Below are 25,633 nucleotides of genomic sequence, written 5' to 3' on the forward strand. Positions count from 1 at the left end.
ATCATAAGGCAATTCTTCAAAGGGCTCTTCCGCAAGTTCCCACCTGTTCGGCGCCCTCCTCCAGCTTGGCACCTCAATATTGTCTTATCTCAACTTATGAAGTCACCATTTGAGCCTATCCATAAGGCGGATATCAAATTCCTCACCTGGAAAGTTGCGCTTCTTTTAGCTTTGACTTCTTCTCGTCGCGTGAGCGACCTTCACGCTTTTACTGTCAAGCCGCCTTATCTACAGTTCAAACCTAACGGAGTGGCACTTCGCACCAACCCCTCGTTCCTACCTAAAGTGCCTATGGATTTTCATCTAAATGAGCCTGTGTTCCTACGAACTTTCTTTCCGGACCCAAGCTCTCAGGCGGAACAGCGCTTACATTCTTTGGACATCAAACGATGCCTTAAATTCTACATTGCCAGAACTGCCTCCTTCCGCAAGTCCGATCAACTGTTCATTGCTTACGGACGACTGCGTAAGGGGCATCCAGTTTCCAAACCAACAATTGCCCGTTGGCTTTCCTCAGCCATTACCTTCTGCCATTTACAAGCTGGCAAACCATTGCAGTCTTCAGTGAGGGCTCATTCTACGAGGGCGATGTCTTCATCCACCGCCTTGTTTGCTAGTGTGCCTCTTCATCAGATCTGCCGTGCAGCGACATGGTCCAGCAGGCACACCTTCACCAAGCATTACTGTTTGGATGCCATCAGTGAAGCGGATACCGCTGTGGGACAGGCAGTGCTTTGCCATCTTTTCCATTAAGGTGAGCCTCTGTTCCCCCCTCCTTGCTCTTTTTGCTGTGATTGCTATGATGTTTTACATGACTGTATTAATATTATTATTAGTGTCTTGCTTGCCATATGTGCTTAGCAATCTCAGCTCTCGGAGGTTACTGCTTTCTATTCTATTCAAGCATGTGAATCTATGAAAGACACCCCTAATACTGGAGAAGAACAATTGTTACTTACCTGTAAACAGGTGGTTCTCCAGTATTGGTGTCTTTCATAGATTCACTTTCGACCCACCCGCCTCCCCTCAGAGGCTCTCTTCTCCTCATGCATTCTTGGTCAATTTGGTGCTACGAAAATCTGAGGGCTTGAGCTTCTGAGGAGAAGGTTCTAGAGGGTGCTAGTGCATGATTGGCTGTAATTTGGACTAACATAATGACACTAATGTGTTACAAATAGTTTTTTCTCTTTACCATGCATTCCTATGTAGGAATTGTTTTAGAAGTTTTCAGTTGTATTTCCTCTCTTTTATTATGTATTATGTTTTCATATATATATATATATATATATATATATATATCTTTAGCATTATTGCTATTTTATTTACCGTGGGACTCCCACTTCGACGACGGGGAATATTCAAGCATGTGAATCTATGAAAGACACCAATACTGGAGAACCACCTGTTTACAGGTAAGTAACAATTGTTTATATGCTTGGCGGGATCGCCACTGTCCTGCCAAGTATATTACGAGTTTCCTCTCAGTCAGGCTTTTCATGGCGGTTCCACCGCCATGAAAAGCCTGGTGGAGAGGAAACAAAGGGGGCCCTACAGGACTCCCTTGTGCCTCAGACATATGTGGATGCACATAGGGGAGCATAACGTGCCCTCCTGTGTGCATGCACATTGTTTCCTGCACAGCATGAACTTTCGAGTCCATGCTGTGAAGGAACCTTGTGAGGCTTTCCCATTGTGGTGCCTCTTTAAAAGGCACCACCCCCTTTGAAAGGGCACTGCAGGGGAAACCACCACACCACTCGCCCGCCAGACCACTGTAAAGTAGTAATCTGGTGGGTGGTGACCTTAGGTGGAGCGGTGGCACGGAGGTTTGCACCGCCGCTCCGCCGCTTTGCTGAAAGGTCATAATTAGGCCATTAGTGAATGTGTACAATGCATGCCATTGCTTTATATGCATCTGTACAACATCAAACAGGCATCAAAGCTTACAAATACGTTCTTAGCTAAAAACACACTGGTAGATAATGCATACACCAATGGAAGAACAACATCTTATGTTTAAACATAAAATTTACCAACTGGAATGAAGTACTGTCATGTACATTTCCTTCTGTGGATACGCAAACTTAACAATGGGCTAGTGGAAGTAGAAAACTGCACTGTGTGAAAAAACTAATGCAGTGTTTTCAAAATATTATGCTACTTCATTAGATAAATGATTTGTTCATCATTTAGGATGGTACAGTGGAATCTGTGGATTATTTTGTCAACCTTAACAACAATACAATGTCAGTTTCATGTATGAAATCAGTAGACAATGGTAAATGTTTTGCTCCTCTATGTGCAGCCACATAGGTTTGAGGCACAGGGGAGCCCTGTAGGGCCCCCTTTGTTTCCTCTCCACCAGGCTTTTCATGGCGGTGCAACCGCCATGAAAAGCCTCGCTGAGAGGAAACTTGTAATATGCTTGGTGGGACCGTGGCGGTCCCGCCAAGCATATTACGACCTATGACTGCCGCTCCTACGCCCAAGTATAATCGGGTGGTCGGACTGCTGGTGCGACGGTGGCTGGATCTGCCACCGCTGCACCACTACTAGTTTGGCGGTCCTTGGAAAGCCAGACTTGTAATAGGGCCCTAAGTTTCTTACCAGAATATATTTTTCAAATTTGGTAGCAGATCTCTAATTTCTCCCACGTGTGAACTCAAAGACATTACAGTCAGACCCAAGAAATAGTCTATATAGATTGTTTTTCCCAGAACAGGAAGTGGTCTCCCCTGTGGATTCTTATGAACTTTGGGGAGAAAGTAAATTATCATAAATACAGACTGTTGTGTTAATTATTTAAAATATTTTCTCCCCAGTGGCATAATTTCTTGTGATACAATTTTTAGACATTCTCGTAAGGATTTATATTCAGTTTATCATAGCAACTACCATCTTGGAGTTGTCTCAATAATTCCTTTATGTATGATTATTTGCCTTTTAGTACGATATTTCTGCCTTTGTCTGTAGTCTTGATTTCTGTTGTGTTTTCTCTTCCTGTGAATTGATAGCGCATCTCGCTTTTAATATGCTTTTGTCCTTTGTCCCATATTTTTGATTTTTCCATTTTGTTAATACCTTTCTTCTTCATTTCATGGAATATGACAATTTTGTTGTCCATTTGTAGGGCTGGAGAGGAGCTGGATTTAGCTTTTTGCCCGTTTGACATCTCAATTTCGTCAATCCCAGTCTCGTTTATCAGTTGGGTTATAACCAATTTCATTTCCTTCGGAGTCTTTTTACCAAGTCTTGGAGAATTCGTATTGTTTAAAGTTCTTCTACATTAAAATTTGTCTTGCTTTGTTTTTATGGTACGTCATAGTCCTTTTCGTTTAATGCAGTGTGACATTTCGCTACTTTAACTTTACAATCATCTTTACATATGTCTTTTCTGGTTTCAGCTACATTATGGTGAGTCTCTGGACAGAAACTCAACTCATCTTCCAATATTGTGGTTTCAAATATAGTTTATTTTTTGTTATAAATCAATTTCATTGAGTTTTTTAAGTTTAAGGAAATTGAGAACAATAGAAAAGGGATAACAGGATATACTGGAATGTGATTATTCAAACAATTATATCATCTTTACATCTTTCATGGAGCATTCTAACAGTGGAGCGAGACAATTCTCTCCGTATCAAGTAGCCCAGAGTTAAAAATAATAGGTTGATCCACATCTACAACTATGAAACCTTGCAACGGTTTTGTATGAATGAGTCCACATTGGTAATACATGTTAACCTAAGCATAAATAAATCCAGCATGTAACAACATTATATGTAAAAGCTAACAGCAACAGGGAACCAGCTTTGGCCCAGGAGTGAAAACTAAGGGTTGAAAGCTCATCTGGGGAAGTATCCTGTATAGAAAAACAGAAGAGAAGAAAATGACTATAGGAGAAGAGGGAAAAGAGAGTAGCAGGCATAGTTAGAATAATAACCTATTGCACACCAGAAATGTTGCTAGCAGCAATTTCGGTAGATTGGGGAGTAGGTAATGTAGATGGTTCATTTACAGTATAGACATTGAGACTGACTCTTCCATAATGTGGATGAGTGGGTCTGGGTATCAGAGTGATTCACGTGTGATCCAGGAGCACTACATATTTATATGTCCCATGCCTACCAAGTGTGAAATGAAATCTTGTTGGCAGATTTCCATTCACATAAAATTAGTTTGGTTGCAATAGTTACTAGAAGTTCAAATAGGTGTCTGTCATCCAAGGACGTAAACACCTATGGATTGGCCACCAAAGGGCCCAGTATTACTAATAGGAAATCCAATCTAACCCAAAGGTCTGGTGAGACATGCACATCTTGCTCCCAATATGGCTTAATAAGCACACAGGTTAAAAAAAACATATATTCAATAGGAAATCCAATCTAACCCAAAGGTCTGGTGAGACATGCACATCTTGCTCCCAATATGGCTTAATAAGCACACAGGTTAAAAAAAACATATATTCAATATTCCCAATCAATCCCCTTTTTGCAATTCCATCATGTATTCAAGTCAATGAGTTTCAGTTTTCCTAATTTCTCTGGGGTCCAGAATACATTTTGTATAGAGAATACTTTTGTTTGAGAGGGCGTGGGGAGAGTTTTATGCAGAGTCGCTTCCTTGTGTAGCTTAAACCAGGTTTCTTCAGTTGGAAGGGATTTATCAACACTTAATGGGGGGGGGGCACTTCTTTAGGAGTTGGACTGGTGATTGTATATGCCTGGTGGAATTACATTTTTTTTTTGATTGTCCTCATACCACCGTAAGCGTTTGCAATCGTAACATTAGACCTCCTTGATCCTAGGCGCCCTTGGTCCATGTTCCTGCATACACTACGGGCCGCCAGGCCTGCTTCTTTGTACGAGGCTTGGTGTAATCCTTGGACGATCTTAAACCAACCTTAGTGCCTTTCCCCAGCACACTAAGGGCGCCCAAACGTTACCTTCTGTACGGTCAAGCCTTGCCATTGCAAGTGCGGCCCGGAGCCATAGAGGGGAGCAGCTGGGTCTTTCCATAGTATACATAGTTCCCTACGGCCCAACAGAATCAGGTTTAAAAAGAGGCCAATCTGTACTCTAGAAATGGAGTTTTCAAGTGAGGAATTTAAACCAAAAATAACTAGTGCTGGGTCTAAATTAACCTTGTATCCAAATATACCTGTTAGTGCCTGCTCTACGTTCTGCCAGTACCCTTTGAGTTGGGAACATTCATAAAACATATGCAGATCATCTGCCTTAAGCATACCACATTTAGGGCACCTAGGGGTTGGGTTGTCGACAAACTTAGAAACTCTGTATGGGGTATAATAAATCCTATTAAGAGTAAAGAAATGATTTTTCTACAAGAAGGCTGATTTTACGAACTTGTAAAGGTTTGTGGTAGATGGAAGATAGTACTCTGCAGCTCTATTTTCTAATATTGATGTTCTCCATAGCAGGTGGGGTGGAGGTAGTTCGATATCTTCTCTATCTAATAGGCTCCTATACCATATCCCAACTTCCTTTTTAAGGGGGGTGGGATTTTGCAATTTAAACTCTATTTCCCAGTTTCCAACAATATTATTCTTTTCTGCTATAAACCATGAGCGTAGTTGTAGAAATTTGAACCGTGAAAAAGATTCCCCAATCCTTGCTTTCAGGACCTCCCATGGATAGACCCCATCTGCAGATATTAGTTCTGACCATGTGCTTATACCTGCAAGTTCTATTGGCACCACCAGACCGTCCTTCAGACATTCAGGAAGCCCAGGAGAACTCCAGATTGGGGCGAAGTCTGAGTAATATTTTATACCCCACCTAGTTTTCAAATTCTGCCATAGATTAAGTGCTGCCCGGATCACCTTCAATCGAACTTTCTTGAAGAACCTTATAGCTCCAAATTTATATAAGAACCCATCTTCACCCCCCTCCTGTGTTGCCATTGCCTTCAAGATCGTCCCCCAGTTGTTATTAGAAGGACTGGTCAGAAGACTTCTGATGTTTTTAAACTGAAAAGAAAGACAATAACAAAAAATATCCGGTAGTGCGAGTCCCCCCTTAAGTAGTCTCCTCTTCAGCTTTTTCCAGGACAGTCTGGAGCTTTTGTTGGCCCATACAAAACTACCGATCTTACTCTGAATTTTCCCAATACGCTTAGAGGAGAATTCGAGGGGAATAGCGCTAAAGAGATATCAAGTCAAGTCAAGTCAAAAACCACTTTATTCGATTTAGTTAAAAATCATAAAAGCATACTACAATCATTATAAAAGGGCAATTCAATTTCATGGTACAATGCATAAAATATTAGGCAACAATATACAATTTAAAAATAATTATAGCAATGTTGTGCACAGTTAAAAAACAGTTAAAAACATATTCCATCCTATAAAACGAACCACCTGCTATATTTACAGTCGCCTCCTCCTAATCCTAGCAGCAGCAACAAGATAGTTAGCCACGCTGAACATGACTAGAGGTAAATCCAACATTTGGAGATATAGGAGGGCTGGTTTTGCCTGGTGGAATGCTTTGTCCTTCAATATAGGCACCAGGTATTTCTGTCTTGGCGTAATATAAAAGTGGCAGAACAGCATTGGGCCCAGATCTTTGGACTGGGGTGAATGTGTGACATTGATCCACATTCTGTCCATCATTGTTGTGTTTGCAGAACAGCATTATGTGCATATTATCTTGCTGTGAAAAATTGTCACAGTTGCACACAGGTGCATCCTCCTGCTTGAACCAGCCTTGGCTGTCACAAAAAACCATATAAATCTGGTCAAAACGAAATTTTACCAGAAGCCACCTATGAAAAGGGATGTTAACTATGGCAAGAGACGGTTGTATGGCCAGGCAGGTAATGGTCAGAAAGTGGGCTCTGACCATTGGATTTGTGAGTTGACATTCCTCTCTCTCCAGATTTTTCAATTTGGAGAAGTTGAGCTTGACCCACTCAAGGTCAGATTTTTTTAGACCCAAAGGGGCGGAAAAGATCTCGTGGTGACCGAGTTCCAAAGAGCACTTTTGAATGTAAGACAGCCAAGGGATGACTTTAAACCTGTCCAAATGTAGACAGTCCATCAATATTTTATGATTAAGACCTAGGTTTACATTAGTCCAGGTCCTAATCCATAAAAGAATAGGTGCCATTGCAAGAATATCAGTAATGTACCCTAGGCCAAGCTCCTGATGTATAGAAAACGTGGCTGTCGATTGAGGGAGCCCTAGTATGGAACGAAGAAACGTATTCTCCTCCCTTTGAATGGTTTCGCTGTTAACATGGCCCCACAAGCCTGAACCATACCTGGCTATTGCCACAGTTTTTGCTCTGTACAGGCTCAGTAATGCACCAGTAGGCTTCCCACCAAGTCTCCTGGAGAAACTTAAAATTGCATTTGCCGAGCTCCTGACCGCTTTAGTTTTGGCTGTAATTTGGGGAACCCAGCTGCCCTTTGTGTCATAAATTACACCAAGATAAGTAAAAATTCTGACATTAGTGATAACTTCACCATTACAGTAAAAGGATTTGGTATTATTTTTCGGAACCCCAAAAGCCATAATATGAGATTTGGAATTGTTTACCACTAAGTCAAGAGAAGACATAAATTCACTAAAAGCATTTAAAAGTCTCTGTAGTCCTAAGTGTGTCCGGGCTATCAAGGCAGCGTCGTCCGCGTACAGGAGGACAGGAATGCGAGTATCCCCTGCACGCGGTGTGTCCAAAGTGGCAGTTAAAAGGTTTTTCTCCAATGAGTTTATATAAAGAGTGAACTGCAAGGGAGCAAGGATGCAACCCTGCCGAACACCCCTGCACGATTTAAACCAGGCTGTGCGGTTACCTCCTTGGTCCATTCTAATCGAGGCCTTTAAGTCTTTGTGAAGTTCAGCAAGGTAGTACACAAGAGGCGGGTCAAGACCCAGTTTTAACAGCATGTTCCACAGCCGAGCTCTGTTAACTAAATCAAAAGCCGTGGACAGGTCCATAAAAGCAACAAAAATTGACCCCTTTTTGGCCGTAGAGTGTTTTGAAATTAACAAGTGAAGATTTAGACATTGGTCCTCTGTGCCTCTACCTGAGCGGAACCCAAATTGAGCATCTGTAAAAATGGCGTTTTCCATGGCCCAGTTACTGATTTTTGCCAATAGAACTTTGCCCAGAACCTTCATAGAGGAATCCAGCAAGGATATAGGTCGGAAACACTTAGGATCGCTTCTTTGGCCCTTTTTAAAAATAGGGACTATAATTGAACAAGCCCAAGTTTTTGGGAATCCCCCCTCAGATACACAATTAAAAACATTGACTAAAATCTCTGCCCACATCCCTGGGTTGAGTTTGTAAAGATCGAGAGGAACCCCGTCTGGGCCAGGGGCTTTATTACCAGCTGAGCCTTTAATCGCAACCTCCACTTCAGATTTACTAAATTTAAGCTTGGGGATGGAGGCTGGGAAACCAGGCACAGAAAATGTCTCAACCATGTCATTTGACCCATAAATATTAGAAAAGTGTTTGATCCACTCTGCTTCGGAGATGTTAACTTCAAGGTCTATGTTATTTGATTGGGAAAATAAAGGGTTATTAATAATGGACCAGAATTTGGAGCTTTGTTTGAGGGTGGTAGAATCCATCAAAGAGTCCCAAGCTTCCTCTTTAATGGTCTTTTTCCGAGTCTTGACCGCCACTGCGTAAGTTTTCCTCAGTTGAGCCACCAGTTGCTTGTCTCTGGGAGAATGTTTAAGGGCTTTCATCAAAGCTGAGTGTGCTTTAGAGCAAGTGTGATCAAACCAGCCAAGAGCTGGGGCAGGTCCCCTCCTTGGTCTGGCTGTTAACTCTTTTTCCACTCTGGAACAAATAGCCTCAAAGGCACTAACCACCTCCTTCCCTCCCCTATCTAAATCCCTACATGTTGCAAGTTCTATGGCCATATTTTGCTCAATTAAACCTAAAAAGTCCTCTGGGCAGACTTTGCACCATTTCAGGCGCCTTCCTTGGTCCTTACTCCTTACATCTGTTATAGCGGTGGGCCTCAAGGCCATTTTGCTCAGGCCAATGGAAACGTCCAAGACTAGCGCCACCGGGTTGTGGTCACTAAACCCACTTACAATGGCATTATAAAACAAAACATAGCGGAGAAGACCCGGGGACAGAAAAATATAATCAATGATTGATTCACTCCCCCTTGCATTATATGTGGCCACACGATCCTTCAAGTCTGCAAACCGAGGTTCAAATAAGTCATTGGAGGATAACAAATTTTCCATTGCCACACCCTTTGGGCTATGCTCGAAATGTGGCAAAGTTGTATGATCAGGGCCCGTATCATCCTCAATATGGCAGTGTAGCCCACAGAAATGAACATTAAAATCTCCCATCATTATGAGTTGAACAAAAGTGGTTTTTTTTTTTTTTCAAAACCGTAAAAAGTGGTTTGTTTTGACATATAATTGTTTAAAAAAGAAGACAATCCTTCTAAAACAAAATTGGCGGGACCCCCCTGTATGGAGTTGTAGCAGTTTATTAATACTAATTTGTTACTATCTGCCAGGAGGATTTCCACCAACTGGAAATAATGTGAGAAACTGGGGATTTCCTTAACAGTACCTACCAGTTTAACTGAAACTAAAAACAACAGACCCCCTCTATCCCTGCCCGCCAAAGAGCTCTGCGATTTAACAAAAAACGATTTATAGCCATCCACCCAAAAAGCATTGTCCCTTGCCCAAGTTTCCTGTAGGGCCACTATGTCATATTCTTTAATCTTTTGTAACCAAAAGGTATCCTCCTGCTTTGCTCGTAGACCCGCAATATTCCAGGAGAGTAGCCTAATGTTCCCCCTGTCCAGATCTAAAGGGTCATCTGCAGGAGCACTTTCTGTGTTGCATGAAACATTTATAGGGACAATTTCATTACAAGGGGCGATCAGGTTTATATGTTCGTGCTCTAGTCAGTCAATATCAATATCATTGGCTAAAGCCGCAAACCTGTTTGATACAACTAAGTCTATAGTAGGAGTATTCCTTACAGAATTTGCCGAGCCACCTGCCCTTGGTTGTATTGTCACCCAGTCGCTAGTTTGTAACGGCAGAATAGGTTTGTTTTTATCCCGCACATTTGCATTATAATGTGACAAAGTATTATCTCCTCCACCTGACCTGAAAACACGTGGATAAAAGAAGCCAAGGGGCATTGCCCGCACATTCGTACCTACAGGGTCCAAAGGGGAACTATCCCAAAACAGGCGGCTAGAGACATTTCTAGATTTAAAGTTCACTATTAAACAGTCTCCTGCTACCTCTTTCATGGTTGAACCCACCCAGTTGACCCTTCTGCCTGTCAGAATGTTATTTGCGATATCGCCTTCACCCGTGCAGTTCGCATTGCACCAGTTTTTAATATGTTTGAGAAGGGTGGCATGATGTTCTATCTCCCCAACAGCAAGTTTAGGCACATTTACCAAAATTGCTACAAAAGGTGTAGCATCAGGAGGTAGATTTACTGGTGGCACCCTTCCCACCCGCTCCCCCTGGGTACCTCTAGTTCTAACAATTGGGGTTTCACTAGGTGCATCCTTCCGCATGGGGATATATATACCCTTGTCGACTTTTCCATTGTTTAGAACAGGATTGTCAATGGCCACTCTCGTAGCCATGATGGGTGTTGTGGTAGGTGGGTCAACAACCTTGGGGTCATGAACCAGCGCAGGTGTTGGGCATAACGCCGGAGGTATAGATGGTGAAAGGGCCCGGGTATTAAGAACATCATTAATGCGCTCACATTTTGCCAAAAGGACCTTGACACAATCCTTCAAAGTGTCCGTAATGTCAGTGGCGATCTGAATTAGGGCAGATTCAAGCTTGTCCGAGAACAGTTTCTCTAATAAGGACGAGATTCCCTCCTCAGTCACATACACTGCACGTTGAACCCCAGGCTGACCCTGAAGTGTACTTCCAACATCACCCGTGGCCACCGGTGTAGACGGTATCACTGTCTCAGTCTGTACCGGGGTCGGGAGGACAGTAGGGGATTGTGACCAGGAGGGTCTGCAGGACTCAATAAGCACCCTGGGTTCCAACGGGATACAGTTAATGGTGGAAGTGTTTGGTGTATCAGGGCTCTGTGGTGAAGTAACCAAACCCAGCTCACATTCTGACTCTGCAATCTGTGTAGTTAGTTTGTCAACTGTCGTGGTCAGATACGTGAGGATGCTGGTAGTGTACTTGGGCACCTTTGCTTTCACCTCGCCTACCAAGGATGGCACATGTTTACGCTTACCCATGATGTTACGGACGTGGCCCGTCCCGTCCCTGGTCGTCCTTGGACGGCCTTAGACGGCCCGCCCTCTGCCCGGGCTCCGCCCGGCGTCGCCCGCGCGCGTCCCGCGACGCGGAGGGAGCCTCAGCCCTATGAGCGCCTCCGGGCGCGAACGTGGGCGGAAGTGGGCGGTGCAACCGCACTGCTACCTGGGAGCTGTAGTCTCCCCCCTCGGCGGCCGCGCGATGAAGCAGGCAGCGGCGGCAGGGGAGACCGACAGCGTGGGGTCCCAGGTGCGGCGGTGATCTCTCTGGCAGGTGAGCGATGTGGAATAGCCCCCTGCTCCTCGGCAGCAGTGTTTTCAGAAGTCCCCGCTCCACCGAGGGAGCCTCAGCCCTATGAGCGCCTCCGGGCGCGAACGTGGGCGGAAGTGGGCGGTGCAACCGCACTGCTACCTGGGAGCTGTAGTCTCCCCCCCTCGGCGGCCGCGCGATGAAGCAGGCAGCGGCGGCAGGGGAGACCGACAGCGTGGGGTCCCAGGTGCAGCGGTGATCTCTCTGGCAGGTGAGCGATGTGGAATAGCCCCCTGCTCCTCGGCAGCAGTGTTTTCAGAAGTCCCCGCTCCACCGAGGGAGCCTCAGCCCTATGAGCGCCTCCGGGCGCGAACGTGGGCGGAAGTGGGCGGTGCAACCGCACTGCTACCTGGGAGCTGTAGTCTCCCCCCCTCGGCGGCCGCGCGATGAAGCAGGCAGCGGCGGCAGGGGAGACCGACAGCGTGGGGTCCCAGGTGCGGCGGTGATCTCTCTGGCAGGTGAGCGATGTGGAATAGCCCCCTGCTCCTCGGCAGCAGTGTTTTCAGAAGTCCCCCTAAAGAGATATGTTAGCTTGGGTAAGATTACCATCTTGACTATATTTACACGGCCATAAATTGTAAGTTGAAGGTTTCTCCACCTAAGGAAAAGATGGTCAATTTCCTTTATTACTCTATTTAAATTAGTCAAGGGTATGTTCATCAGGTCTTGCTCTATACCAATTCCCAAATATTTAAATCCTGGACCCACTCGTCTTTCCCAACCTTCAACTCCCCAGCACATTATCTCGGTCTTGAGAGTATTAACTGCATAGCCGGAGAATCTTCCAAACTCGCTTAGGGAGTGCTCGACCTTTGGGAAGACCTCAGTAGGGTTGCTAGTATATACTAACAGATCATCCGCGTATAGAGCGAGTTTAATATTAAGGTCTTGAACCCAAAAAGGAGTTATTTGAGGATCTAGCCTGAGCATTTGCGCCAGTGGCTCTATATAAATGTTAAATAATAAGGGTGAGATCGGGCACCCTTGTCGGGTGCCTCTCCTTATTTCAAATCTAGATGTTAATTTGCCATTCAGAAGAATCTTAGCTGATGCGCCGTCGTAGCATTTGACTAATGATCGTATAGGGAGTGGGCCAAATCCCATAACCCTAAGAGTTTCCCAGAGAAAGATCCAGCTAACACGGTCAAACGCTTTGGCGGCGTCATACGCTGCCACTGCAAGCGGTTCTGACTTTGCTATCGCTAAGTCTATACAACCAATTAGTTGTAATGTCTGCTCCTGTATAAATCTGCCCGGAGTAAACCCCTTCTGCTCCTCTCCTATTACCTGTGGTATCACCTTGACCAATCTCCCTGCCAGAACACTTGTGAAGATCTTATAATCTGCATTAAGCAGGGAGATTGGCCTATAGGAGTCTGCCTTCAGTGGGCTCTTACCGGGTTTTAGTATAAGGACGATAGTTGCTTCCTTCCAAGACGGGGGTATTCCCCCCTCCCATGTAGATGTAATTAAATAGCTCAAGAAGTCTGGATGTTATTGCCTCGTCAAGGATTTTATAGACTTCCCCAGGGAGTGCATCCGTCCCCTCTGCCTTGTTGTTTTTAATTTTAGCAATATGCAATTTTTTCTCTTCCTCCGTTATGGGTCTTTCGAGTGACTCTTTGCTGTCGATGGTCAGTCTCGGCAGCTCTTTATTATTGAGCCACTCTTGAATGCAGTCAATGTCGGGGACTGCCTCCTCTTTATATAGTTCCGAAAACAAGTTGACCAGGCATCGCTCCATATCTTCATGCTTGCCAGATGTAGTGCCTAGTTCATCTATTGCTAGTTGATTAATGTTATTTTTAACTCTATCTGTTTTCAACTTCCAGGCTAATATGGCACTAGCTCTCTCCCCATATTCGTAATGCTCCATTTTATGGACATTCCATTTGGCTTTTACTTTTTCCTCCAACTTGCCTCGATAGTCTGAGCGAGTTCGTTCTAGCTCTTTTAATGTAGAAGGGAGGGTCTCCGGTCGACAATGCAGCCTAACGTCCTCCAACCTAGATATCTCACATTCAATTTTTTGGAATTCTATCCTATTCTTCTTGCTTTTAAAAGATATGAAGCTGTGAAATACTCCCCGGATATAGGCCTTAAAAGCCTCCCATACCACATCAGGGGTCGTTGACCCTACATTATCTAAAAAGAATTTGATTGTAGATTCCTTAATGGTAGTAATCAGCTCTGAATCTACCAGTATGCCTCTATTTAGCGTCCAACGGGGAGGTATTTTAGCTATGCTACCTACATAGGTGAACGTTATAGGTGCATGGTCTGAAAGGATAGATCGCTGAACAAAGATATCCTCCATATTTTCTACTCCTACTGGGTCTGTTAAGATGTAATCTATTCTAGAGGAATGGCCGTGTTTTTTACTAAAATAGGTAAACCTTGATCCTATTCCCCCCTTGGCTTCCCACACATCCACCAGACCCAAATCGTGGATCATATTGATCATTGTTCTCCTTGCGCGGTGCAGCTACGTGTTTGCTATAATTAGACCTATCCCTGGCAGGGTCTAAGAGAACATTGAAGTCCCCCCCTAATATTATTGGGATTGTGACTTCTGTTAGTATAGCGTGAACTTTAAGGAGGCAACCAGGGTCATCTATATTTGGCCCATAATAGGACACTATAGCAATCTCAGTCCCCCCCAACTGAACCTGCACCAAAATCCACCTACCAGAGACGTCAGTTGTTATCTTTTTAATAGTGTTGGTGACTCCCTTCCTTATCAATACCGCCACCCCCTTGTTGTGTGTCGTATTTTGGGAGCAGATGGAATGCTCTATCCATTTATACATATCGAAGACTTCTTTGGTTTCTACGTGACTTAAATGGGTTTCCTGAATAAGGAATATCTGGGCGGTAGACTGCTCAAGGTATTTCATAACTAGGCGCTGTCTTCTACTGCAAAGCAATCCGTTAACGTTCCACGATAGGAACTTTAGCCTATCTCCAGCCATTTATATCTATGGTACTCTATTTCCATACTAGAATTGATGCTCCAGGCTAACTTACTTCTCCTTAACAAAGCTAGGTTTGAGTGCAAAGAATTTTTTTCATTTTTTCCCAATGCAGCCCCACCCGTGCCACACCCACCCCAGCCCCCGCCCCCCTGTGACCCCACTAACCCTCTACCCCCCTGGGGAACCCTCCCTTTCTTCTTGGGCATATGCCCTTTGGTGGAGCCCCCCTCGATGTGTGTTTATATAAAAAAAGAAGCAGTGATTCTTAACGATAAACAACATGATGTCGGCATCTAGTTTTATTGTTAGCCCCTTAATCTAAATCATAATGTTTCTTATTGGATCATGTACAACATCTTAGTAGTGTATAGTTCACTCTTTATTAGCTATATCGCCTCCCCCTCTGTCCTGGTTTTCTCCTCCTCCTCCTCCTGCCCCTGCTCTTGCTCCTCCCCCTCCCCTCTTTTGGATCTTATCTATTAGGGAGTCCACCTCTTCTAGGTGGCGCAGGTTGTACATGTGAATATCCCACATAATGCGAAGGGAGGCAGAGAATCTAAGTTGGGGTTTAGCCCCCAACTGATTCAATATTGCCATCCGTTTGGCAAGTTTCCATTGTCTTGCGGCTGTCCGATGGGATATATCTGACCGAATAGAAAACGTGAATGGGGTAGGGGTCAGGTTACTTTTCAGTTGGCCGGCTTTTAGAGCTATGGACAAGATTTTTTTCTTTGAGGGAGTAAGTAAGAAAATTTACTAATATTTTCCTAGGGCGCTCTCTCCCAGGAGTTCTTCTGTAAGGATCACGATGGACCCTTTGTATGTCGATTTTTAGATCCAACTCTTCCTCTGCAGGTGAGATTAATGTCCTCAAGAGAGATACCACAAAACTCTTTATGTCGCTCCCCTCTATATCCTCTGGAACATTCAAAAGCTGCAGATTATTTTTTCTAGAGTGATTCTCTAATATCTCTATCTCATCGTATAGCTCTTGATTTTGCTGGGTCAAATTTTTAACCATTATGGAGGAGGATTTTATACTCTCTTTGATTTTTGGCATCTCGCTCTCAAGCGCCTCAGTTCTTTTTGAGACCGCCTCTACTTTCTGTGACAAAAGATCACAGGAAGCTCGGATCGCCTCCTGGTTAGCTTCTGATGTAGAAAATCTCCTACCAATATCGTCAAATCTCCTTCCTATATCATCCTGTATACTCAGCAAAATATCAGCTAGTGATCCGGGGGTCGAAGTAGATGTTATAGGTTGGAGGGAGAGAGATACCTCAGGTAGATTTTCAAGCATGTCCTGCGCCTCGAGGTCCCTTGAGTGTTCATAAGCCTCCAAAGGCTCAGGATGTACTTCAGAGGCTTGAGTCGTGGAACTCTCCCTGTGCTGTACTTTCCCACGGCTCATAGGCTCTTTGGGCCTAGCACCCATCTCTACCAAAGTACCAGGTTCACCAAGCGCGCCAGGCGGGTTCTCCACATTCATATCCGAGTCCCTCATTTCCAAAGCTGAGAAGCTATTTGAGAGCTCGATAGATGGGTGAACTTCTACATACTCCTCCAGTGGACTAAGCAGAGGGGTCTCCAACCGGGACTCTGGCCCCATACCCGCAATACAAGTGGCGCTTTTGGAGCCATCGGTGCCAGGAGTGATGGAAATAATAGTTGTATTAGTTGTATTAGAAGTGGTATCCGTAAGGTTAGATGACCGTGGGAGACCCTGGTCCAAGACCTCATTCGAATATGCTCCAATGGAGGCTATCTGGGCCGTTGACGCACTGAGGGGTATAGAGGTAGCCGGAAAGTTGGTTAAGGCTAAAGACCCTTTAGTAGCCATCTCCCGCTTAGTAGAGGAGGATGGTGGAGTAGAGGAGGTAGAAGTAGTACCGCAGATTTTATAGTAAGGTTTTAAACATGGGGTTATTTTTAAGTTTGTTGTAAGCCTTTGTTGCCTTGAGCGCGACCACGATCCTAAGGCCTGCTCCAATTTCCGCATTATGAACCCGACGGCCTTTGGGGAATGGTCCCTCAAGCTCCTGGTGGCTCAGCGTGTGACGCCACGACAAGGAAGGGACCGGTTGAGGAGTCCAAAATCCTTCTTGCACTAGAAGTCATCCGGTCATTTGGGTATGTCCCATCACAAGAAGAGGAAGAAGTCGAAGAGGTCTTTGACTTCTCCTTGTTCCGTGAACCGATGAGACAAAGGAGCTCCGACATTCAAGACCTGACCCCATACCCGCAATACAAGTGGCGCTTTTGGAGCCATCGGTGCCAGGAGTGATGGAAATAATAGTTGTATTAGTTGTATTAGAAGTGGTATCCGTAAGATTAGATGACCGTGGGAGACCCTGGTCCAAGACCTCATTCGAATATGCTCCAATGGAGGTTATCGGGGCCGTTGACGCACTGAGGGGTATAGAGGGAGCCGGAAAGTCGGTTAAGGCTAAAGACCCTTTAGTAGCCATCTCCCGCTTAGTAGAGGAGGATGGTGGAGTAGAGGAGGTAGAAGTAGTACCGCAGATTTTGTAGTAAGGTTTTAAAGATGGGGTTATTTTTAAGTTTGTTGTTAAACCGGGCTTTCTCTGCCTTTTTGTTCTTCCGCTTTCCCCCTCCAGAAGAGTCTAGCGGTTCTCGGGGGGGCTCTTGCGTATCACCCCTCTGCTTTATATGTCTGATATCTGCTTTCACTTTCACTTCCCCACCTGTGGCGCACTCTTTGCTGGCTCAGGCTGTACAGGGAAGTCAACCAGGGCTCTATTCCGAAGTGTGTAGTGTCCCACTTTTGCTTTAGATGAGGTGTCTGTTTTAACTGTTTTAACATCAGTTTTAGTTTTAATCAAGCTATCTACAAGTTGGGCTCGTTCCACCTTATCAGCCTCCTCTGCCTCCTCCCTGCTCTCCATGCACACCAGGCTATTTAACCCCCCTCCAGAGTTATACGAACTGCGGCTACAAACATTCGCAGGGTGCCCCACTCCTATCTTGTCACTATAAGCTTGTAGTATATTGGCACCATGATGGGGGGGGGTGAGGCAGCTACGGTGATTATTATTAATGTGCCAGCATCTATGTGGGGGGCCAGAACACCTTGCCTCACCCTGCCGTAAACGCTGCCAGAAACACAGGGACTGAGCCTCTTCCACTCCCTTGCGACCTCCAGCAATCTACAGCCCAGCAGCTCTGCGGGTTTCCGGGCAGGCGGGAACACAGGAAAAGGTGCGTTTAAACACACCGTCGGAAAATACCTCTCTTACCGTGTTATTCCTGTTCAGCCCCAGCACCAGCCGTTTCACCAGCCGGTTCAGTCCCGGTCTCACCGCATGACCTCTGCGACTATTGCTCCGCTTCCCCATGTGCAAGAAACGTCTTTAGGTAGAAACAGAGGTAAAAGACGCGGAGAACTCCACTTAGCAAGCAGAAGAGAGAAAAGGAGAAAAAAGACGCCGATACTGATCTGCCGACACCGCCGACTGAGCTACACAGGAAGCATCACTGGAAAGATGCGTGCGCACCACACATCGTCGGGACTCCTCCTACGGCCGTTAGCTTCCGGCCGTCATGCTCCCCCCCCCCTGGTGGAATTAAACTACCAGCTTTGTTCAATTTCCTAGCTAGTGACAGGATGTCAGGTTGCTTTAAGTTGCGATGTTTAGAGATCTTGGCTTTAAGCTTAAGAAAAGTATAGAAGTACAGTTCAGATAGGGATTATAAACACTGTAGTGCAATAAAAAAAATATGGGGAATTAGGGGAGTAAAGGTTGTAGATACAGGACATACCTTTGCTTACCAGGAGTGAGCAAGATCTCTCCGGGTATCTATGTAAGTTTTCCTTTTGTAAAATAGCGACAGCATGTTAGATTTTTACTATCTTGTTATCTAGTTCGTTACCTATTAACAGAATGGCTCTAACTGTTTAACAGAACAGCTCTGAGCCTAGCAATATTTGTTTGAACTAGGTTGTGTTAATCAGTTTAATAAATAGCACCGTAGTAATTGGTAAGGTCGGGATATTTCTTGTTCGAGTTCAGGCCAGTGTAGGTGAAAGTTGGACATTTTTGACTACCTTGACTAGCCAGCGATGTAGTTTGATAATCAAACCTAATTGGGAAACTTGTATACACATTAGGATTAAACTAACCGTAGTGTAGGCGTTCCTAGGTTTTCTTCAGGTTCCATAGTAATGAGGCAGCAACTTTATCTATAGTTGAAAAAAGTTATTTGATACTCTGATAGGCAGCATGCTAGATTTGAAATTAATAATAAGGGTAATAATAATTTTTAGAATTTCAAATTATCCCCACCAGGATAAATAATTTTGGAGACCATGAGATCAGGAGATCTTCAGTTTTTGGTTTTGTTTGCTGTCTGTTATACCTAATTGATTCAAGTAGATCATTTGTGAACCATATACCTGGGTATTTAACATACCTGGTAGAGACACAGATTCTTTACCTTGGAATTATCTCAGGTGTCAGACTAAATCCGAAATGTTTCCGTGAGCAGTACCCCTGCGTTCCTGTAGGCATCGTCGTCCTAGCCAGAAGTGAGATGCGTGGTGCCTCTATAGGCGTCACCCCAGCGCACTGACGTCAGTTCTTTTCTTTCCATGCCAGTCAGTGCAGATCCTGAGGAAATCTAGCCCTTAGTCAATTTGTGACCAACTTTTTTTGTTGAGAGTCTCCTCCTGGTGTGGCAGGGATGTCTTCTCGGAGGGCTGGATTCAAACCCTGCGGTTTGTCACTGCCCGTAGTCTGTGACGGACCCACATCTTGTAAGCCTTTGTTGCCTTGAGCGCGACCACGATCCTAAGGCCTGCTCCAATTTCCGCATTATGAACCAGACAGCCTATGGGGAATGGTCCCTCAAGCTCCTGGTGGCTCAGCGTGTGACGCCACGACAAGGAAGGGATCGGTTGAGGAGTCCAAAATCCTTCTTGCACTAGAAATCATCCGGTCATTTGGGTATGTCCCATCACAAGAAGAGGAAGAAGTCGAAGAGGTCTTTGACTTCTCCTTGTTCCGTGAACCGATGAGACAAAGGAGCTCCGACATTCAAGACCTGGCTCCGCGGTAGAGTCAGTGCCTGGGCCCTCTGCGCTTCCTTGAGTTTCTGGGAGCCGGAGCGAACCACGCCCAATTAAAATAACTGTGTGAGACTATGCACCTTATATTTTGCCGATCCATTCCCTCTGGTGCGCCTTCAAGCCCAGTGGGTGGGGGAGGGGCCCATTCTGAATCCACACTGGATGCTCCAGCGCCCGTCAGGCAGCCTGGATCCACTGATGGGTCCAGACCAGTGCTGGTCATGCCATTCGACCTTCCCTGGTACAGATCCGGATGCTGCCGGTGCACCCACAGTGCTGTCAACATTCTGATCCCCGACTCTGACATGCAGCTGGGCAAGGACTCGGGGAGGAGTACGGTCACTGGACCCTGAAGAATACCAGCTACATGACGCAAGCATGGACTGGTGTGAGTATTTGATGGATGTCAGCGGACGGGATACCTCTCCAGATACTGGCATGCTTTCTTCCCCAACCGTGGCTACGAAGAAGGGAGCATCATTTGCATTGGTGGTGAGGAGGGCGAAAGAGGTCCTGGACCTTAGCTTGCTCTTGGTGTTAATGTTAAAGGGACTTGTAGAGTGCACTGTTACCAAACTGTCCTGGTGCTAACCATTAATCAGACCCAGAAAGACAGGAATCATTGCCAGTAGTCTGATCTGCTAAAGAGCAAAGTTTTCAACTCTGGTCTAAATTCCAGGAGAGACAAGGCTGAGTGAATAGACAATGGAAGTTTGTTCCAAACGGTGATGGTACCCAGATAGAACCTTCTGCCACCCGAACTTGATTTTTTAAATCTAGGTACCCTCAATGTTCTAGAATTATTAGAGGATCTAAGTGCCCTACTGGGTGAGTATCATCTAAAGTACTGAGCTAGGTCCAGAGGGCCTACATTATGCAAAACCTTGTACGGAAAGCACAAGACTTTGAATTGAATCCTCTCCCTAACTGGCAGCCAGTCTAACTGTTTGATAGTATTCCTGACTGAGACATTTTTCTGGCGTACGAGTAAGAACTCTTGCAGCTGTATACTGCAAAACCTGAAGTTTACTCAGATGTTGGGCCTGTTTATTAAGATATAGGCCATTACAAGATGAACGTCTTGACAGAAGTGCTTTAACATGGGGTGTCACCCTCAGAACTCCTTCTGTTAAATGAAGTTCTTACTGACGGGATTTGGTCCAAGCCCACCACATGGGCTTCTGTGAATAAGACAATTGTTCCCCACCCTGCCCCAGTGGACCCCAACTTCGTCAAACAACCCTACCCCGGAGAGCCTGGTGGTCCAAGCCTCCGTTTTGCACGTAAATCGCGGCACATTCTCAACGGCAACACCGGATCAGGTATCCAAGAGGCTGGAAAACGTAGGTACGGAGATGTTTTTCCCAACATCCTGGCACTGTGGTCCGTGAAAACAGTGTACCTTTTGAGCTGTTATTCCCACGCTCTGAGGAATACGGTTGCTCAGGTGCAGCCGACCTTCTCAGAGGAGTCCTGAGCCATACTCTGCCAGGTGGTTGCCGAAGGGAGAGACGGAGCTAAGTTCATGATCCCATGTGTACTGGACACCACAGACTCACTGGGCAGAGCAGGTTCATCAACAGTGGCCTTACAGTACCACACCTGGTTGGTGACAACTGGCTTTTCAGGGGATGTCTAAGCATCGCTTATGGACATGTCCTTTGATGTCTCCAGTCTCTTCAGAGACGAGGTGAATTCAGCGCTGGAGCACTTTAAGGACAGCGGGGCTGTGGCCAGGTCCTTTAGTCTTCCCATGGCCCCTCCTCAACCCCAATCCGCCTTTCGATCCTATCATGGTCATGGAAGGGGCTTCCAGCCGCGTTTATACCCTCCCAGACACTTCTGCATGCAATCTTCCCAGCTTCTGCGTGGCCGAGGATGCATTACTCACAGGCCCCGTGGATCGGGCAGCCAAAGGTCGGGCACATTCACACAGCCACTCAAGCCCACGGCAGCTGCAGCCTCCAAACTCTTATAATCTGTCCCCTTATCATCATGGACACCCAGTGAGGGGTAGGACCTACCATCACCTGCTTCACTGGCAGTCTACGACTTCAGACCAATGGGTTTTGCAGATCTTCTAAAGAGGCTACACCCTCTCCTTCGTAACTACCCTTCTCCATGCCCCCTACTTACTAGCCGATGATGGAGGACCACCTATCCATTCTCCACCAGAAAGTAACAATACTCTTGGGTAAGGGAGTCATAGAGAGGGTGCAGACTGCAGAAGTAGGTTGTGGTTGCTATTCTCTGCTATTTTCTGGTGCCCAAGAAGTACAAAGGTCTTCGTCCTATCCTAGACCTCTGCCCTCTAAATTTCTTCCTCAAGAAGGAGACGTTCAAAATGCTCACACTCGCTCATGTCCTGTCCGCCCTGGACCCAGGAGACTGAATGGTAGCATTTTGACTTGCAGGACCCCTATTTCCACATTTCTATCCTACTTGCCCCCAGGCGTTACCTGCGGTTCACTGTGAGCCAAAAGCATTTTCAGTTCACTGTGCCCCCTTTTAGCCTTACCAGCACCCCTAGTTTGTTTACCAAGGTGATGGCTGTGGTTGCGGGTCAGCTGAGGAGACCAGGAGTGCCAGTCTTCCCCTATCTCTATGACTGGCTGTTATATGCGGGCTCGCGCCAGGCGTCGTCTCCCACCTCCAAACTTATGACGGACCGCCTGCATTTGCTGGGATTCACTATCAATGTGGCAAAGTCACACCTGACTCCTTCGCAGATGTTCCCTTTCGTCGGAGCTGTTCTGGACACAGTGCACTTGTGGGCCTATCCTCCTGAAAGGCGAGACCAGGATATTCAGGCTTTGGTACAGATGTTTCAACCTCTATACTGGATTTGGGTGTGACTGGCTCTGAGGCTTTTAGGCCTGATGGCCTCCTGCATCCTGCTTGTGACACATGCCCGCTGGCATATAATGATTCTGATGTGGGACCTGAAGTTCCAGTGGGCGCAGCAAATGAGGAATCTCTTTGACATGGCCCAGATCTCGGAGGGTATTGTTAAAGATCTGCAGTGGTCATGAACAAACCGCAATTGGGTTAGCAGCAGAGCCCACCCCTTCCACAACCAGATCTGACAGTAATGACTGATGAGTCCTTCCTGGGATGGGGCAGCTATTGGTGAGAGAGGGAGATCAGAGGCCGCTGGTCTCTGGCGGAATCCGTACTCCACATCAATCTGTTGGAGCTCTGAGCAATTCGGCTGGCATTGAAAGCCTTTCTACCCTCCATCAAGAGACGGCTAATACTGCTGTTCAAGGACAACACCACCTCCATGTGGTACTGCAGCAAGCAGGGTGGGGTTGGGGCTGTGGACCCTTTGTGAAGAGGCCCTGCGCCTCTTGACATGGCTAAAACAGCAGGGCATATCCCTGGTGTTTCAACAACAGGCGGGTTCTCTGAATCTCAGTGCAGACGAACTCAGACAAAGATGCCTAGCGGATCACGAATTGCATCTCTATCCGGAGGTGGTGCAAGGTGGCTTTCAGCAGTGGGAAGAGCCTTGGTTAGATCTGTTCACCACTGCAGAGAATGCTCAATGTTAGCAGTTTTCCACGCTGGACTTTCAAAGGAGACTCTCGCTCTGAGACGCTTTTCTTAACAAGTGGTGCTCAGGCCTCCTGTATGCCTTTCCCACCATATCACTCTTGTCCAGAGTTCAAAAGAACATCAGGAACATCCAAGTCATCTTGTGCCTCTGGACTGGGCTCGGAGGGTTTGGTATCTCCAGCTGTTGAGCATGGCCATCAGGCTTCTGATCAGGCTGCTCCTTCGTGAAGATCTTCTGTCACAGCAGCAGGGGTAGAGTTCTTCTCCCGGACCTATCAACTCTCTGCCTTAATGCATGGAGATTGAGTGGCAGCAGTTGACAGCTTTTGACCTTCTACCTGAAGTCTGCTATATCATCTTGCCAGCCAGGCATCCCTCTACCCAGTCAGTATACGCCTGACATTGGGGCAAGTTTGTGGCACGGTGTGCAGAAAAACATGTTGACCTTCTTTCTGCCCCCCTTTCCCAAGTCCTTCTGTTTATTCTTTCTCTTGCCCGACCGGACTCTGCTTTGGGCAGCTTTTATGCAGTTACCAGATCAGCCATCCCTATTCTAATCCCCTTTTGTAAACCGTTTTTTGAAAGGTCTTAAACACATGTTATTGCCTTTATCATGCCTCAGTGGGAGCTAAATGTAGTGCTTACTTTTCTTGTGCGCTCCCTTCGAGTCCCTACACAACTGTCCTCTCAAGCTGCTTACAATCAAAACTGCCTTTCTGGTGACCATAATATTGGCCCAGAGGTCCAGTGAGCTCTAGGCTTTGTCATCTAAGCCTCTGTACCTCAACATATTCGCAGACAAGATATTCATTTGCGTCAGAGCTTCTTTCCTTCCGAAGGTGTTCACTCCCCTTCATGTAGGCCAATCCATCACCCTACCTACGGCTTTTGCTCCGAAGAGAGGAGCGACTCCACCGACTGGATCCAAAAAGTGTGTTGTCGTTCTACCTTGACTGCACAAAAGAGTTCCGGGTGAACAACTCTTCGTGGGGTATGTTGGAGCAAAGAAAGTACGGGCCGTACAGAAGAGGACCATCTCCCGATGGATCATGCTCTGCGTTAAAATCTGCTACGTATTGCCCAAGAAGCAATCCCCAAAGGGTTTGCATGTTCATTCCACCAGTGCAACGGCTGCATTAGCACGTGGAGTCCTGGACATCTGCCACACAGCAATGCGGGCCTGTCTACACATGTTCACCAACCACTACATGTGTCCCTGTTCTGCCTAGAAGGAAACACTACCATTTTACATACACACAGGTTTTTTTCTAAGTTGTCTTCACTTTCACACAATGCCTTTTGGCACACATTTGCGTCCATGACAGTGCAGATTAGTCTTCATGAAACTATTCTTGCTTACAAAATCAACTTAGCAGGAACACTATCATGATACCTTGAACATCACATACCAGGTCTATACATACATTGTGCAAATGCGATTGTTTCTTTTCATCCATACAGCGACACAGCTGTCTAAAGTACATAAACAATGGCAGTGTAACTAGAATCTCAACCCAAGGCAGATATGCTTTCTGTTAGAAATAAACAAGCATTTCCGGGTTTAGGAGTGGAGCACTTGCTGTCAATTGTGATATCGCTACACGCTGAAACCTCGGCCCATCTGTTAGCTGATCCTTCGACGAGGGATGTCCAAATTGTGACCACAACGGGGACCTACATTCTTTTCTTTCAGGTAATGGGGCTGGATCGTCCGATGGGGGATGTCTGGCAGAATACATACATACACCCTAGATATTTAGATTAGGGGATGCATAGTAGGATAATATATATCCATCCCACGTCGACGAGAACATAATGGAATGGCTCCACACGGGACTCCACTTGACGTCATCGGAGCCATAAGAAGACCTCGTCGTCGTCCTGACGTCAGTTCCCTTTTTTTTCGTGCCGTCGACGTGTAATGTTTTCTTCCAGGCTCTCCATTTCTAGGAGACTCTCAATTATCTCTTGCTGCAACTTTGTAACTGGTGAAGTTGTCTCCTAGGTATTCAGGTTTCAAGCCGTGTAGGGATTGCTGTGGACAGATGTCCATTACCGACCCGCATGAAGTCTGTCTCTGGTGCTTATCTTCAGACCACGACGTCCAGGCTTGTTCATCGTGTAAACAGATGAATCCGTAAGCCTTGAAGAAGAGGAAGGCTAAACTGTACATGGCCAGGGCCAAGAATCAGAAGTGGGGTCGTCGAAAATCTATGCCATGTTAGAAGTCGCCGTTACATACTTCAAGGTCTTCTAAGAGGGAAGCATAGGAAGAAGCGGCGCCATGGGTCTTGGCCTCGCTCTTCTAATGTCCATTTGCAGAAGTCGGCGTCCCAGAGTCCTAGACGACATCATAGGGATGCGTTATCTCCAACACCGTCTCCGGGTTTGTCTCCAGCTCCGTCTCTGGATCCGAAGACTAAAAAACCTCA

At 46.0% G+C, this 25,633-nt stretch overlaps 1 protein-coding gene and 1 long non-coding RNA gene across 3 annotated transcripts in view; one reads left to right on the forward strand and one right to left on the reverse strand.

Annotated features, from left to right (window-relative positions):
* PHLPP2 (PH domain and leucine rich repeat protein phosphatase 2) overlaps nt 1-25,633 on the forward strand; it is a 704,566-nt gene that overhangs the window by 361,340 nt on the left and 317,593 nt on the right. The gene's annotated exons all lie outside the window — the stretch shown is intronic.
* Nucleotides 3,777-25,633, reverse strand: part of LOC144798414 (uncharacterized) — a 45,845-nt gene continuing 23,988 nt past the window's right edge. The window contains exon 3 of the long non-coding RNA XR_013603535.1: nt 3,777-3,862. This is a non-coding gene — a long non-coding RNA (uncharacterized LOC144798414). The remainder of the gene's footprint in view (nt 3,863-25,633) is intronic.

Source organism: Lissotriton helveticus, chromosome 12, assembly GCF_964261635.1.
Source record: "Lissotriton helveticus chromosome 12, aLisHel1.1, whole genome shotgun sequence".
Classification (NCBI taxonomy): Eukaryota; Metazoa; Chordata; class Amphibia; order Caudata; family Salamandridae; genus Lissotriton; species Lissotriton helveticus.